The following is a 14,480-nucleotide window of genomic DNA, read 5'->3' as shown; positions in this document are numbered from 1 at the left end:
AATCTGCCGTGGAAATCTGAAAGCCAATAGTGACAAGATACTGTCCTATCTTGTCAGACCATGCTCTGGGTGCTTGCTTCAAGCCATACAAGGCTTTCTTCAACCTACAAACAAACTCAGGATCAATAGCATGGACATAACCTGGTGGCTGCTCCATATAGACCTCTTCTTGCAAATCACCATGCAAGAAAGCATTCTTTACATCCATCTGATATAAAGACCATCCCTTCGATGCAGCCATAACAATGACTGCTCTTACAGTTGCCATCCTTGCAACTGAATTGAATGTTTCTTCATAATCAATGCCATATGTCCATCAAAAACATCTCTGCTCACTATAAACTTACGAGTAGAAGGGTTATAGCATCTATACCCTTTCTGCTGCAGAGAATAACCAATAAAGATGCACTTCTCAGCTTTTGGATCCAACTTGGATCTCAACTCATCTGGCACATGAACATAAGCAATGCAACCAAAAACTTTCAAATGAGAAATATCTGGTTTCCTACCAGTATACCTCTCCTCTGGCATCATGCCATGTATTGCTGCAGTGGGAGTCCTGTTCATTATGTAGACTACTGTAGCAACTGCTTCAGCCCAATAATAATCTAGCAAGTCTTTTTTGTTGAGCATGGCACAAGATACCTCTCCAATATGCCTATATTTCCTTTCTGCAAGTCCATTTTGTTGTGGGGTATGACTGCATGAATATTGCTACTTTATGCCACGCTCCTGTAGGAACCTTGCAAACTCATTTGAGAGGTTCTCCCCCTCCATTTGACATTAGGCATTTTATTTGCAAGCCTGTTTCTTTTTCAACCATAGCTTTAAAAGCTTTGAAATGCCCAAACACTTCACTTTTCTTTTTCATAAAATACACCCAAACTTTTCTGATGTAGTCATCAATAAAAGTGACAAAATAATGATAGCCTCCAATAGATGCAGCATTAGTAGTCCACACATCAGAGTGGATTAATTCCAATGGCCTCTTACTCTCTTAAACATGTCTAGGAAATGGTTTCCTTGCCTGTTTTCCAAATTGACAGGCTTCACATACCTTATGCTATTTTGCAACCTTGAACTTAGGCAATCCTGCAACAATATTTTGGGCCTGCATTAATTTAAGTCGTCGTACATTAACATGACCAATGCGTTTATGCCAGATATCAATATCTGCAACTACACCGATCCCATGTGCAAACATTGCTGCACTCAATTCACGCATGTCTGCATCCAACATAAACATCCTGCCCTTCTTCTTCCCTTTTACTATCAAGCGACCTTTATTTTTCATATCCTCAACAAAGCATCCATGAGGATTAAATCTGACCTGCAAGCCCTGCTCAACCATTTGACTAATAGAAACCAGGTTCTTGGTGATATTTGGGACATGAAATACATCAGACAGGTATTTTTTTTTCCCATCCTACATAGACAAAGGAATTTTACCAATCTGCACAATAGGATGTGCAGTATCATCACCAGTCTCCACAAATCTTGGTCTTTCCATTTTCCTTGCATCTTGCATTCATTTTGCATGACCTGTCACGTGGTTTGATGCACCAGAGTCAACATACCACACATCATTGCTTTCTTCTTCACTTGTCACAGAATTGGTCATGTGCTGCACTATAAAAAAATGCTCATTTCTGTCATCACCCTGCCTACTAGAGGATGCATAATTGCCTTGTTGCAATTTTCCATTCATAATGTCATTCTGCTTTTTATAGCAGTCTTTAGCCATATGACCCATTTTACCACAGTAGTAGCATTCAACATTGCTGTTTGCATTTTGGCCTCTCTGTTATCCACCACGATCTCTTTGGCTCCCCATGCCTCTAAGGTTACCACGTCCTCCTCCATAGGACTGGTTTTCTTGAATTTGCTGCATATTTTGATTTCTGCCACGGCCTCTAGATCGGCCTACTCTACCTCTACCTCTGCCTCTACCTCTTCCAGCATTTGAGTAGAAGACAGTTTCTTTTGAAGTTCCTCCTGAAGAAGATGCACCACCATTTCTCTGCTCTTTAGAAATTAGAAGAGAAATCAACTCCTCAAAATCAAGAAAATTCTCACGGACAGCAATGGATGTTCGAAATTTTGCATAATCCTTTCCTAGACCATTCAAGGTCACAGAAACTAAATCATCATCTTTTACTGGCGACCCAATAGAAGCAAGTGCATCTGTAATCTTCTTCACCTTCATGTGGTAGTCATTGATGCTCATATTTTCTCTTTGCACATTATGCAACTCCTACCTGAGCTGCATTTTCCTGGCTTGCATATTTGTGCTGTACATTTTTGTCAAAGTATCCCATGACTCCGTCGGCGTGCTTGCATCCTGAATATGCACAATCATAGAATCTGAAATACTGATAGACAACCAATACATAACTTTTTTGGCTCTCTCATGCCATCCTTTAAATGCCTGCAACTTTTGTTGATTGGGAACATTAGGAATAACTAGTTCTTGTTCAGCTCTAGTAATGAACTCCCAATAGCCTTTTCCCTTAAGAAAATTCGTCATTCTAAACTTCCATGCTTGGAAGTTGTTCTTGTCAAGCTTTTCAGTGACTATCTGTGAAAGAGCATCAGACGCCATTACAAAACACTGCAAAAATATTCTGTCACTACAAAAAACAAAACTTCTACCTCACAAGGGCAAATCTGCAAAACTGACGAAAGTGGTATTTGACCACACAGTCACTTCCTAGTGACGATATTGCATCAACAGGCAATAAGAATGATTCTGTCACTCCAAATATCTCACAGGCATACGATGCAATTTCTGCGGTAACTTTTCACCAACCTGCGAAACAATGGTGGTCGCACAACACAAACAGGGCACTTTTCTAAGTGCCTGCGAAAAAAGGGCCCCGAAATGGCCTCAAATCAAAAAAATAATGTGACGCAAAGGGCGTCCCAATCTGAGATAGTGCACTCTTATACTTTTCGGCTGTGCTACTTGCAAAGATTTGCTCCCAAACTCGAAAAAGGAAAGCAACACTGATCCTCTTACCAAGACACCACGAACTTGGTTTGCTTCCTTGAGCTCCTTACCATGAACTGAGTTCTGATACCATGTGAAGAGAGTGGGAGAGAAGTAAGGAGTCTCACTGCAGCTTTCTCACATACACAATGGGGGAATACACACAAAGGTGGAGGTTGAAAACAGTTTTCCTCTTCTTAGTTGTGATTTCAAAAGAACTCTCTCTTAGTACAAAAGGAATAGATGAACCCTATATGTGGGTCTCAAACCAAACTCAGCTAACCTAGGTGGCATACTAACTAAGTCACTAACTAGAGTACATAAAGATAGATGTCATCCAGCTATTATTCATGGGTGGTGTACCAACCGCATCTACAGCTAACAAGTCGGTGACATAAATGCACAATGGTCACCCTAGCATATCACAAGTGGAGCTTGATATCTCAACAATCTAGGCCTCCAATGTCCCCAAAGGTTTCACAGATCTGCTCAAATCTCTCCACATGGGACACTGGGTCTCCTTCACCAAGGAATTTAGTGATTAGTTTGGAGGGTTGTGACCACTTTACTCCTCGAAGAGTTAGTATCCCTTCCATTCTAGCGCTTGCACTAGGATCTTCATGGCTTCATCTGTAAGCTCCATTTGTGGCGCTGGAGGATTCACTGGTGGAGGGGGCACTAGATCATATGTGGTTGGTCCTAATAGGGGTTTATAAAAGGTCATAGGCCAGATGAAAGTGGGTTTATGATTGCCCAAATGATTTATCAAGACTTAATCACTTGACCAATCTTATGAGTCCTTCCTCAATTTAGATTGCAATTCAATTTTTTTCCTTTTAGCAATTGCAAAATTCCAATTTAATCATTTAGGGATAAGGTTGATCAATGAGTTCCAAATTAGTCAAATTGAATTTCCAATCCAAGTGTGAGTTGACCACCTAATTCAGGAACATTGATTAGGTCTAATTCAGTGGCACTGAATTAAGAAATGCTAAATTAGGAGTGTCTTTGGCATTGGATTCCCCAGATGGCATTTAATGTGGGGGTTAAAGGTCATTGTGCCTTTACCCCAGTTATGTACAATACTCAAACACATATATAAATGAATGAAAAAGAAGATTAGGGTGGTTCTGCACCCACCAAAACTTGTGGCTCTCTGTCTCTCTCTCCTTCTTCCATTCTTGCTTTCGTTGATAGCACTCTCAACTGGTATCAGAGCCCGGGTGATCTAGCTGAGCGTGTGTGAATGCTTGGAAGCTCAGCAGCTGTGTGAGAGGAAGGAGAAGCTCTGTGGGAAGCTTTGTGGATGACTTTACTTGCATCCGAGTGTGTAGAGACCTTGGAGGAACCTTTGGAAAAGTCACATTGGTTTTGTGAAGTGGTTTTGAGAGCCTGTTAAGAGTTTTCAAAGAAAAAGTCATTTTTTGAGCTTTTCCCTGTTCCGTTCAATGACAGAGACTCTGTATTGAGTTGTAGAGGCAACTATTGCTTGCTTTTGGTGTCCACTTCACTTCAGGAGCTTGGAAACACCTTCATTCTTGAATCTGGGATCATTTAATTGGATTCCTGACTCACTGTGTCAGTTTTTGCGTTTTTTGCCCGGGTGTTAGAACTCAAGTTTGGAGCAACCATTTGTAGATCTGTCAGTTCCGGTGGACTTAGGAGTCCTAAAACTTCTATATTGCTCATCATTCGCACTCCGGTGGAGTTTACAAACAACTCTGTTTCCAAAAACGTTTTTCAGTCCATGTGTTGGACCCAGTGATTGAGACCACGGTTTCTAAAACCGTCTGTCCCATTGCGTTCTGGACGCCCAAAAACCCCTACCTGTCAGTTCTTATGCAATTCAGTGGAGGATTTTCAGAGTTATAGATCTCTGTGTATTTGATTTCGTCTCTCTGTTATGCATTTTTCATTCTAAGGTTTTGAAACCTTAGATTTATGCCACATGGCAATGGATAAGTGTTGACTCCCATTTCTCACTCATCGGTTGGGATTTTGGAGTTCTGGCAGATTAGAGATATTTGCAGATTTTCTTACTGATTTCGATTATGCAATGGCGCCCATGTTTTGAGGCATCTCAGGTTCTATTTTCAGTAGCGGTCATTACCGTGGGACTATGATTTCTTGAGCATACCTTATGCAGATCACTCTGGTTGCAGTTTGAGCAGTGTACGCTCATTTGTGGTGTGCATTAGGTTGCAGTGGATGATTTATAGGCCATTTGGATGCATTATGGTCCTTATTGGATGCGCTGATAGCCCAAATTGCCTTGTGGGATGCTATTTTTTAATGGACGCTTTGCACATGGATGCTATTTTATGCTGAGGGACAGCTTTGACACATTGCAGGTGATGCACTGATAGTGCTATGCTCTCTTGGATATTTGCTCATATGGATGCATAGTATATGCACATGAGTGAGATGCACCTTTTGATGCTTTGAGCTTTGAGTTTTGGTGATATTTCACTCTATTGTGGCATACACATTTGGGTGCACCTGGTATTTGGTGTGATTCTCTCTTGCAGGCAGTAGCATTTGGGATTTTGTTTCATTTGCATTATGGCATCCTCTTCCATGTCTGAAAAGGAGTTTTTCAGCATTAAAAAGTTTGATGGGACAAAATTTTCTTTGTGGAAAGAACAAATAAGGGATGTGCTTATTCAAAAGAAGCAGATCAAACCTTGGCAGGGATTGAAGCTAAGCCTGCAAATATGTCTGAGGATGATTGGAATGAGTTGGATGCATTAGCAAAGTCTACTATTAGACTTCATCTTGCCGAGTCAGTTTATTTCACAGTAGTAAATGAGCAGACTACGAAAGATTTGTGGAAGAAACTGTGTGCCACTTATGAGAAGGAAACTGCCTCTAATAAAGTTTACCTCATGAAGAGGTTGTTTGAGCTACAGATGAAGGAAGGGGTCTCCATTGCTTCTCACTTGAATGAATTCAATATTATTTTCAGCCAAGATTCAGGCTCAGAAGATGAATTTTGATGTGGAGACTAAGGCAATATTTCTCTTATGTTCATTGCCATCCTCATGGGATACCTTCCGTACAGCTGTCAGTAACTCTGCACCTGGTGGAGTACTAAAATTTGATGATGTTGTGGGTAGCTTGTTGGCTGAGGAGATTAGATGGAAGTCTATGGATGGCAACAAGCAGGATGCAACCTTAAATGTGCAAAGGGGCAGATCAGAGTTCAGGGGGAAGTCCCAAGAAAGAGGGAAGTCTTGTAGCAAATCCAGGGCACGGAACATTGAGTGTGCATTTATTTTGAAGAACCATTCCCTATGTAACAAGCAGGATGCAGCCTTAAATGTGCAAAGGGGCAGATCACAGTTCAGGGGGAAGTCCCAAGAAAGAGGGAAGTCTCGTAGCAAATCCAGGGCACGGAACATTGAGTGTGCATTTATTTTGGAGAACCATTCCCTATGGGGAGTTGCTTACCACTTCAGAGTTTTCTTTTGCAAATGGGTCTGCATTTATTTTGAAACATGTGAGACATGTGCCTAAGTTGACCAAGAGTCTTATTTCAGTGGGTCAGCTAGATGATGCTGGTTTTCACACCACTTTTGGCTTTCAGAGTTGGAAAATTCAGAAGGGCTCTATGCTTTTGGCCAGGGGTGCCAAGTGTGGGATTTGTATCCCTTACATGTATCAGGGGTATTTGATCATGTTGTTGCAATAACCGAGCAGCCAAGCACTTCTTTGTGGCATTGCAGGTTGGGGCACATGAGTCAAAATGGAATGAAACTCTTATGCCATTTGGGTTATGTACTGCATTTGATTTTCTCTGATTTTGAATTTTGTGAGCACTGTCTCTATGGGAAGCAGACTAAATCAGCCCATAAAAGAAGGGGAAAGAAAGAGTTTGAAAAGCTTGATTTGGTGCATTCAGACGTATGTGGTCCATGCCTACACGGCCACTAGGCGGGGCTGAATACTATGTGACATTCATTGATGATGCATATAAAGCAAAAAAGGTTACGGGAGTACATTCCATCAGTAGTCCACTATGAAGGGACAATGTGTAGTCTCCAGTGGGCAATGACTCACATGTGCCATGGGGATCTTGTAGGAATGTCGATGAAGTACTCCTCCAAGCTACTCTGGGTTGAGAGCAATGCATGCAAATGCCATCCACTAGTGCCACTCTAGTGACTCCCGAGAGGAGGAGGAGAAGAAGAAGAAGGGAAGAGGCTCTTTACACCACTCTCTTTTCTCATTCTTTACAATTAACTTGGGCCTATTTGGCTCCAAGGCACAATCCTAGCTCTATGGACCTACCACTATCCATCAAATGACATCACTAACCACGTTATGGACTTGCTACTATCCATCAAATGACATCACTAACCAGCAATGGCATATTGTTAAGCAATTAGCTAACATGCCCTCAATATGCCCCACTTTCTAATCTCGACCAGTCCTCTAGATCTTGCAAAGGTCATGGTTTTTGGAGCGTTGTCGATGAAGACCATTTCTGGCATGCACCCGTGTGAACTTTTGCCATTTGCAGTGCTTCATAGGTCTACATCGGATCTTGTATTGAGGAATTATTGCTAGTAAGATGTATACTACATCTAGTAGCATTGGATTCCAGTGTAATTGGCATGGCATGGCATGAGTGATTGCAATGGTGGAGGGATCAGGGCTGAGTACTTGGGATCTTTCAAAGGAAGAAAAAGAAAAAGAAGAATCTAAGGTATATGTTAGTAGGAAGAAGGTGTTAGTAGGGGTTGATGTAAGATCCTAGTGGTGTTAGTGTTGATAGAGTAAGTAAAGTGCATTCTCATGCTCCTCCTTAAGTCCCATATTGGATTTGAATGGGACTTGTATTGGATTCTCATCAGACTATGTCTTTGACTTGCCATGTTTGTAAGTCCGAAGTTTTGCATGACATTTTTCCTTGCTTCTTTGTACTTTGAAGCTCTTTCAAAATCCATTTTATGGATTATATTTCATTGAGGGCTTTGTTTGGAAGTATTTGACCCCAATAAGGTTGTGGCACCATTTGGAGCTTTATTTTGTTTGAGTCATCAAATCCAAAGGAGTCTGATAATACACCATACAAACTCTTAAAATGAGGACTATGGATGAAGAGGGGTTTATCGTATTTTGGTTTCTCAAAAAGTCCTCTAAATTGAAACTAATATTACATTGAGAGGCTCAAATGGTTAAGTGGGTATTAGTGTTAAGCATAAAGAAGAAGAAGAATAAGGAGAAATAAAAAGAGGAGGGATTGTGGGAGTTAGCGAATGAAGGATGGGGTTAGTAAACAAAAGTGAAAACAAATCTTTGACTATCACATAAAACTCATCTAGACCCCTTTTTATGTCATCAAATCACCCTACAATCAGACTCATTGGGTAGAGATGTTGGTGTAGGACCATTGATTGTCCCTCATGTGGAGGAGTTCCTTGGGAGACTAGGGTTGAGGTTTCTTTGATGGCTCCCATACTTTTGTTGGTGAGGAGCTTCTTCCATGGTAGCAAAGTGTTGTGAAGGGCTCCAACATCTTTTGTATAGCACATTCTTGTGGATCTACCCCAATTTCTATGAGTAGGTACTTGTGGGTCTACTGCTATGGAGTTGGACTGAATGTCATCCTGTAGGAATGGTTTTGTATTTCCTTGTGGGAAAGCTGATGAAGGCCTTGAATGATCATTTCCATGCCCTTGTGGACCTTGCAGTAGGTTCTTGTATTACTACTCCCTTTTTAGGAGCACGTTCTTGTGTAGCGATTGTTGTTGTATCCTTGGTTGTTGGTGTTGTAGACTCCAACTTGTTAGGTCACTCCTCTGTTTTCTGTGAGTCTAGAGTGATGAAGTCGACCATGGTACTTGTAAGCACAAGAAGGTGGGCTGTCGTGTTGAAAGATGCTTAGGGATCCACATTGCCACCATAAGATCCTTGAACTTGTAGTGGTCCTTCTTGATCCCATCTTTTTGGTGCCTTTGTCAATAACATCCTCTAAAAGTGATGTATGTCCACTAGAGCAAATGTGAGTAGGACGGTATTGTCTAAGAGACCTTCTGTTTTGGTTGAGCCCAAGTTGCTTCTGAGAAAGTTGCTAGTGAAAAAAATTGATCATTCTCATTAGAAGTTTCTTGTGTGACTTCCACTATGTTTGGCCTGGTCGGTGTGACTTGTGTAGCTATCACAAAGATTGATGCCTAATTTCTTACTAAGGAAGGTTCTTGTGTAGCTTCCAAAGTAGATTCCATTCTTTTCCTAGTACATTCTTTGTTACGGTCTCTTTTTTGGAGACAGGTTCTTGTGTAATTGCCATTTGCCTTGAAGATGATGTAATGAATTTAAAGACATTTTGGTAGACTGGTGATCAAGTAGGTTCTTGTGCTACCGTCTCTCTTTTTGAGACAGGTTCTTGTGTAACTACATGATAGGAGGTAGAGGATGACCTTTGTGTGTGATCCTCTTGTATTGGTGCTTTGCCCTTGCCCTTACAAGCAAGATCTTGTGGTTCTACCTTTTTCAAGGTAGGTTCTTGGGGTTCTACTCTCCAATCTTTGCCTTGATTTTTCATAATCGATAGGCCCAAAGTTGATGTATCATGTTTGCCTCTCATTTGTTGGTGATGAAAATTTTTTAGGCTTTGGCCCCCATTCGTTCTTTTACTCTTTATTTCTAGCACATTGTCTTTGCTACTTGAAGATGATGGAGGTACTCTTGTTGCATTAAGTACCCTAGGTACCCAAATATAAGTGTTTCCAAGGTAATATCCTTGGGCCTCTAGTAGTCTTGTGGGAACTTAGTGGTGTTGTACCTTCCTTTTTGGATGGCGTCATTTTGTTCTCTGATGAGGTGTTCATTGTTTAGATGATGGAGTGGCTTTTGATGTCGAGGTTTTGTTGGAACACAAATATATGATTTGCCTTCAAAGTTCCCTTGGGCTTGTAGTAGATCCTTTCAAACCCACATTTTATTGGTTGCTCTTCTTCTTTGTCATCTTTGCCGGTGAGATGCTTGTCGAGGTTGAAAAGTGAAAGTGGATGTTGATGTTGATGCTTGAATACTGGGCCGACTGGTAGTTTTGGCACATCGTGATGCATTGATTCATCACCAAACAACCCTTTGTGAGTGCCTTGGATCTAGCTTTTACCAAGAATCACAGCTTCTGTTAAGGTACCTACATGAGTTACAAAAGACTTGCAAGGCACAATGTAATTGTCCAATCAAAACATTCATTATTAAAGAACCAATAACCTTAATTGAGATACTTCCTATGGATTGAATTTCAAAATCACAAACTTGAAGGAGTATTTGGACGATATGTTTTAAAGTTTCCCAGGAGATGAGGTTGTCGCTTGCTCGACCATCTACCAAGGCTTGTATTTGACATGTTGCACCACCTGATGTTAGCTCTACCCAAAGTTGAGATGGAGTAATATGAATCTCCTTAGTATCAATGGAATTATCAACTGCAAGTTCAACTCGATTAGGTAGCACCACTCTTATGGTGTAAAAAGGTGTGGCAGTAGGCTTATCATTGTCAAGGTGCATAAATTGAGCTACTTTAGTACTTGGCAGGTCTATTGTGGCTAGTGTATGGATCAAATTTGTAGAGCCTTCTAACTCTGGGAAAACCAGCAGTTTTCATGACTCTGCTCATTTTCCTCTTCCTTATGAGCTTTGAATACACTTATTGATATCGACCTATTGGTGGTGCAAGGTTTAGCTACAAATAGATTCTCTGACATAGGGTGAGCCTTTCAAGTTTGGAGATCCACCCTCATGACTTGCTCATCCTTACATAAATATATCCTATTTAAGCTTCAACAATCCTACGACTTGCATGAAAGGTCTACCCAATATAATGTCATAGCCGTCCGGTTGGTTGGGAAAGTCCATTACAACAAACCACACTTGGTAGGCTATACCAAAGGTCTTAATCTTGATGTCTCTTAAAACTCCTACAAGTTGGGCTGTTGCTCCATCATCCAAGTTGACTACAAGGTTTGTGCTATCCATCTTTAGTTGTCCCCACTTGGTCCAACACTACTTAGTGACTATGCTTACACCAACTCCTCCATCCAAAATTACAGTCACATTCTTACCTTAGTAGGAGATGGGAAGTACTGCGTTGGTGTCATCACTTTCAAAGTATTGTTCCAATTTGTTGATGGATACCTTGGGTAAGTGTTGGGGGTCATTTGGTGGTTTGACTATCTCAGGATCAATGGACTCAGGAGCTACTATTTGTCCATTCATCCAACACGAGGTGTCTCTCCAAAGAATGGTATTACCCCATACTAGTGTTGCAATGGGCATCTTAATGTCTTTAGTTGGATAGGAATGCAAGTAGTATGGCTACATCTTAGGGTTGTGTGATTGGTTCACCACCAATTGATTGTGTCTTTTTGAACCCATAAAAGGACATGTTGTCTTCTTCTCGTGCTTGAAATCTTATGCCTTAGGAGAGAACATCTTGACGATGAACCTTGTGATTATTTGTCGTCTACTCTTTTGAGTATGGGAGATGGTTTAGAGGCTCTATTGAAGGTTTGGTAGCTAGGCTGGATGGTTTCTAGCCCCTTGCTAGCTTGAGCCATTGCTCAAATTTTTCTTAGCAATCAAGTACTAGCTGTTGTGCCTCGGTGAGGTGTTGTTTCTCAATGATAGGGTCTGGGTATTCACCCTGACCTTTGGGAGTTGTAGGTTTCCTATGATCCCCAAGTGTCATCCCCTCCTTTTGGTGGTTGATTGAATTGCTTACCAGCTGAGGGAGTATGAGTAGAAGAAGATGAGGTGGAAAAGGTGGCTGTGTCATCATCGAATCCATTTTGGATAATCACCTTGCTAGAACCTTTTCCACCTTAACTACACCTTTTTTGTTCACCTCTCTAGGCTGGGATGTACTAGCCTTATCTCTTTTGGCCTGCTTATGAAGTTCCTTGCTAAGTGCCTTAGCTTGGCCTTCTGTAATTACATTTGAGGATATAGAGGACACTTGGCCTCTCTCAATGCTAAGAAGACCTATATTGAGCAATCGCTATACTAGTGGTCAACTCCACACCCTGTGCACAATGGTGCTTCCCAATGACTAGGTAGTTCCTCCGCCAATACTTGATTCACGGGGGTGATTCTTGGTGGTGGGGGTTGGGATTTGAGTATGGATGGGAGTAATGGGATATTTTGAGCCCTAAATTGCCCTTGGATGGCAAGAGTGGCTCCTTGTATTGGTAATTGTCCCTGGTTGGATGGATTTAGTGGTATGGGTAAAGTAAGAGGGAGATTTTGAGCCCTAAATTACCCTTGGCAGGAGTGGCTCCTTGTATTGGTACTTGTCCCTAGTTGAACGGATTCAGTGGTGTGGGTAAAGTAAGAGGTGGTTGTTGCTAGTACATTGGGTGGGTAATGATCTTAGGATATAAATATTGTGATGCCTCATTATTCCCCCATCATGCACAATGGGCACAATAGAGTGCTGGCCTTACCCAAAGGCGAGGGCACTTGTTGGTGGAATGGTTCCCGATACAAATCCCACTCCACACATTATCATCACTTGGGAATAGGTGGGAACTACTAGGGGCTTCCTTGGCCATCTCTCCTTCCCATTGCTGGCTTAAGTCACGGGTGTGATTTGTGGTGGTGGGGGTGAGTTTTGAGTATGGGTGGGAGTAACAAGAGATTTTGAGCCCTAAATTGCCGTTGGATGGCAGGAGTGGCTCCTTGTATTGGTAATTATCCCTGGTTGGACAGATTCAAAGGTGTGGGTAAAGTAAGAGGTGGTTGTTGTTGCTGGTGCATTGGCTAGGGAATGATCTTAGGATATCAATATTGTGGTGCCTCATGATTCCCTCATTGTGCACAATGGGCACAATAGAGTGCTGGCCTTGCCCAAATGCGAGGGCACTCGTTGGTGCAATGGTTTCCGACCACACATTATCATGACTTGGGAATAGGTGGGAGCTACTAGGGGCTTCCTTGGCCATCTCTCCTTCCAATTGCTGGCTTACTTGATTTAAATAATTAGTAGCCAGTTCCTCCATATTCATACCCTTTGTGGGAAGGGTTGTCTCCTTGACTTCACTTGAGATAGTGGGCTTCAAGTTCTGGGATACTTCTGAGGGGGTGGATGTGGTCTTCTCTCCTTGGGATTTTTCTTTCATAACCTAAGAGAAAGTGTGGCAATAGTTCTACATCATTCATTCCCTCATGAGGTTCACAATGGGAGTTCAAGTGTTTGATTCTCGCAATATAATCCCTAAGAGACTTGGTCTCTTTTTGCTTGTTGACCTCATAGAGCTAGTTGAGTGGTCTCCACTTGGATCCAGTAGCAAACCCCACTATGAAGGACTTTTGCAACGTGTCCCGATTAATTTTCTCGTATGGACTCATTGAGCTAAACCATTGTCTAGCTTTGCCATCAAGGCTTAAGTCAAAAGCGTTGACCTTGTCTAGATCCCCAATATCACCAAATGTCTCGCAAATCTACTCAAAATGCTCAACATGGGAGACTAGGTCTCCTTCCCCTAAGAACTTGGTGATTAACTTAGAGATCATGACAGGTTTATTTCTAGAAGGATTTTGGTCTCTTCGTGTAAATGTCGGAGGTGTGGCCCCCCTTGCTAGTTCTTGCACTAGAATCCTCATTGCCTCATTGGTAAGTATCGTTCGTGGAGTAGACGGAGCTTGAGGATATGGTGATTGTGCTCTATACATTGGTGGTCTCGATGGAGGGTTCCATGTATTTGGTTGCTGTATAGATGTACGATTCGAGGATCCTAACCCACTAGGTATTTGCATTGTGACTTGAGGTTGATTGGGCCTAACGGGTTGGCCTGAAGGTCCTTTGGGGGGTGGCATGTTCCTCTCGGGCATAGGCCTATAGAGGTCGTCATCAAGGATGGTATATCTTCCATGTTTTGTGGCCAAGTAGGAAATGAAGGGACTTTGTATGTAGGGGGTTGTGGACCTTCTGGACCACTCCTTTGTCCACCATGTCCTCACATTTAAAACTCTTGGGGTGGTCTGGGGCCAAATTGACCCAAATATAGCTAGCTTTCCTCAAAGGAGGGATATGGTGGCAGTTCATTGCCAATAGATACAATGGGACTTGGTTTCCTAAACATTGTTTCTGACACTGATGGTTGGACTGACATCAGAGGTTCCCCTGGCATCCCATTGTCCCTAGAAAATGGGTTTAGCATGTCCATTGTTGGTAGAACTATACGGTGGTTTAATAGTATACATACCTGTTTTCCTTTGAGATGGAAGGTGGGGATGAACGATGTTCTATGGAAAGTATGGTGGGCAATTACAATTAGCTGCATTTGACGTTCATAGATGGAGGAGGTGGATGGTGTAAAGAATTGGAGACTTCACTTAGAATGTGTTTTAGGAGTTTGTGTGAGGGATCATTGTGACCTGTGAGACTCAAAGTACAGAAGTGCATGATCTCGTTGTAATTGTCTTGTTTTGAGAGAGATCTTCCTTTTAACATATATAATACATAGAGTATTTT

Source organism: Dipteris shenzhenensis, chromosome 18 (assembly GCF_047967505.1).
Source record: "Dipteris shenzhenensis isolate YYH24624 ecotype China chromosome 18, Dip_SZ_1.0, whole genome shotgun sequence".
Taxonomy (NCBI): domain Eukaryota; kingdom Viridiplantae; phylum Streptophyta; class Polypodiopsida; order Gleicheniales; family Dipteridaceae; genus Dipteris; species Dipteris shenzhenensis.
This window is presented reverse-complemented; position numbering follows the sequence as displayed.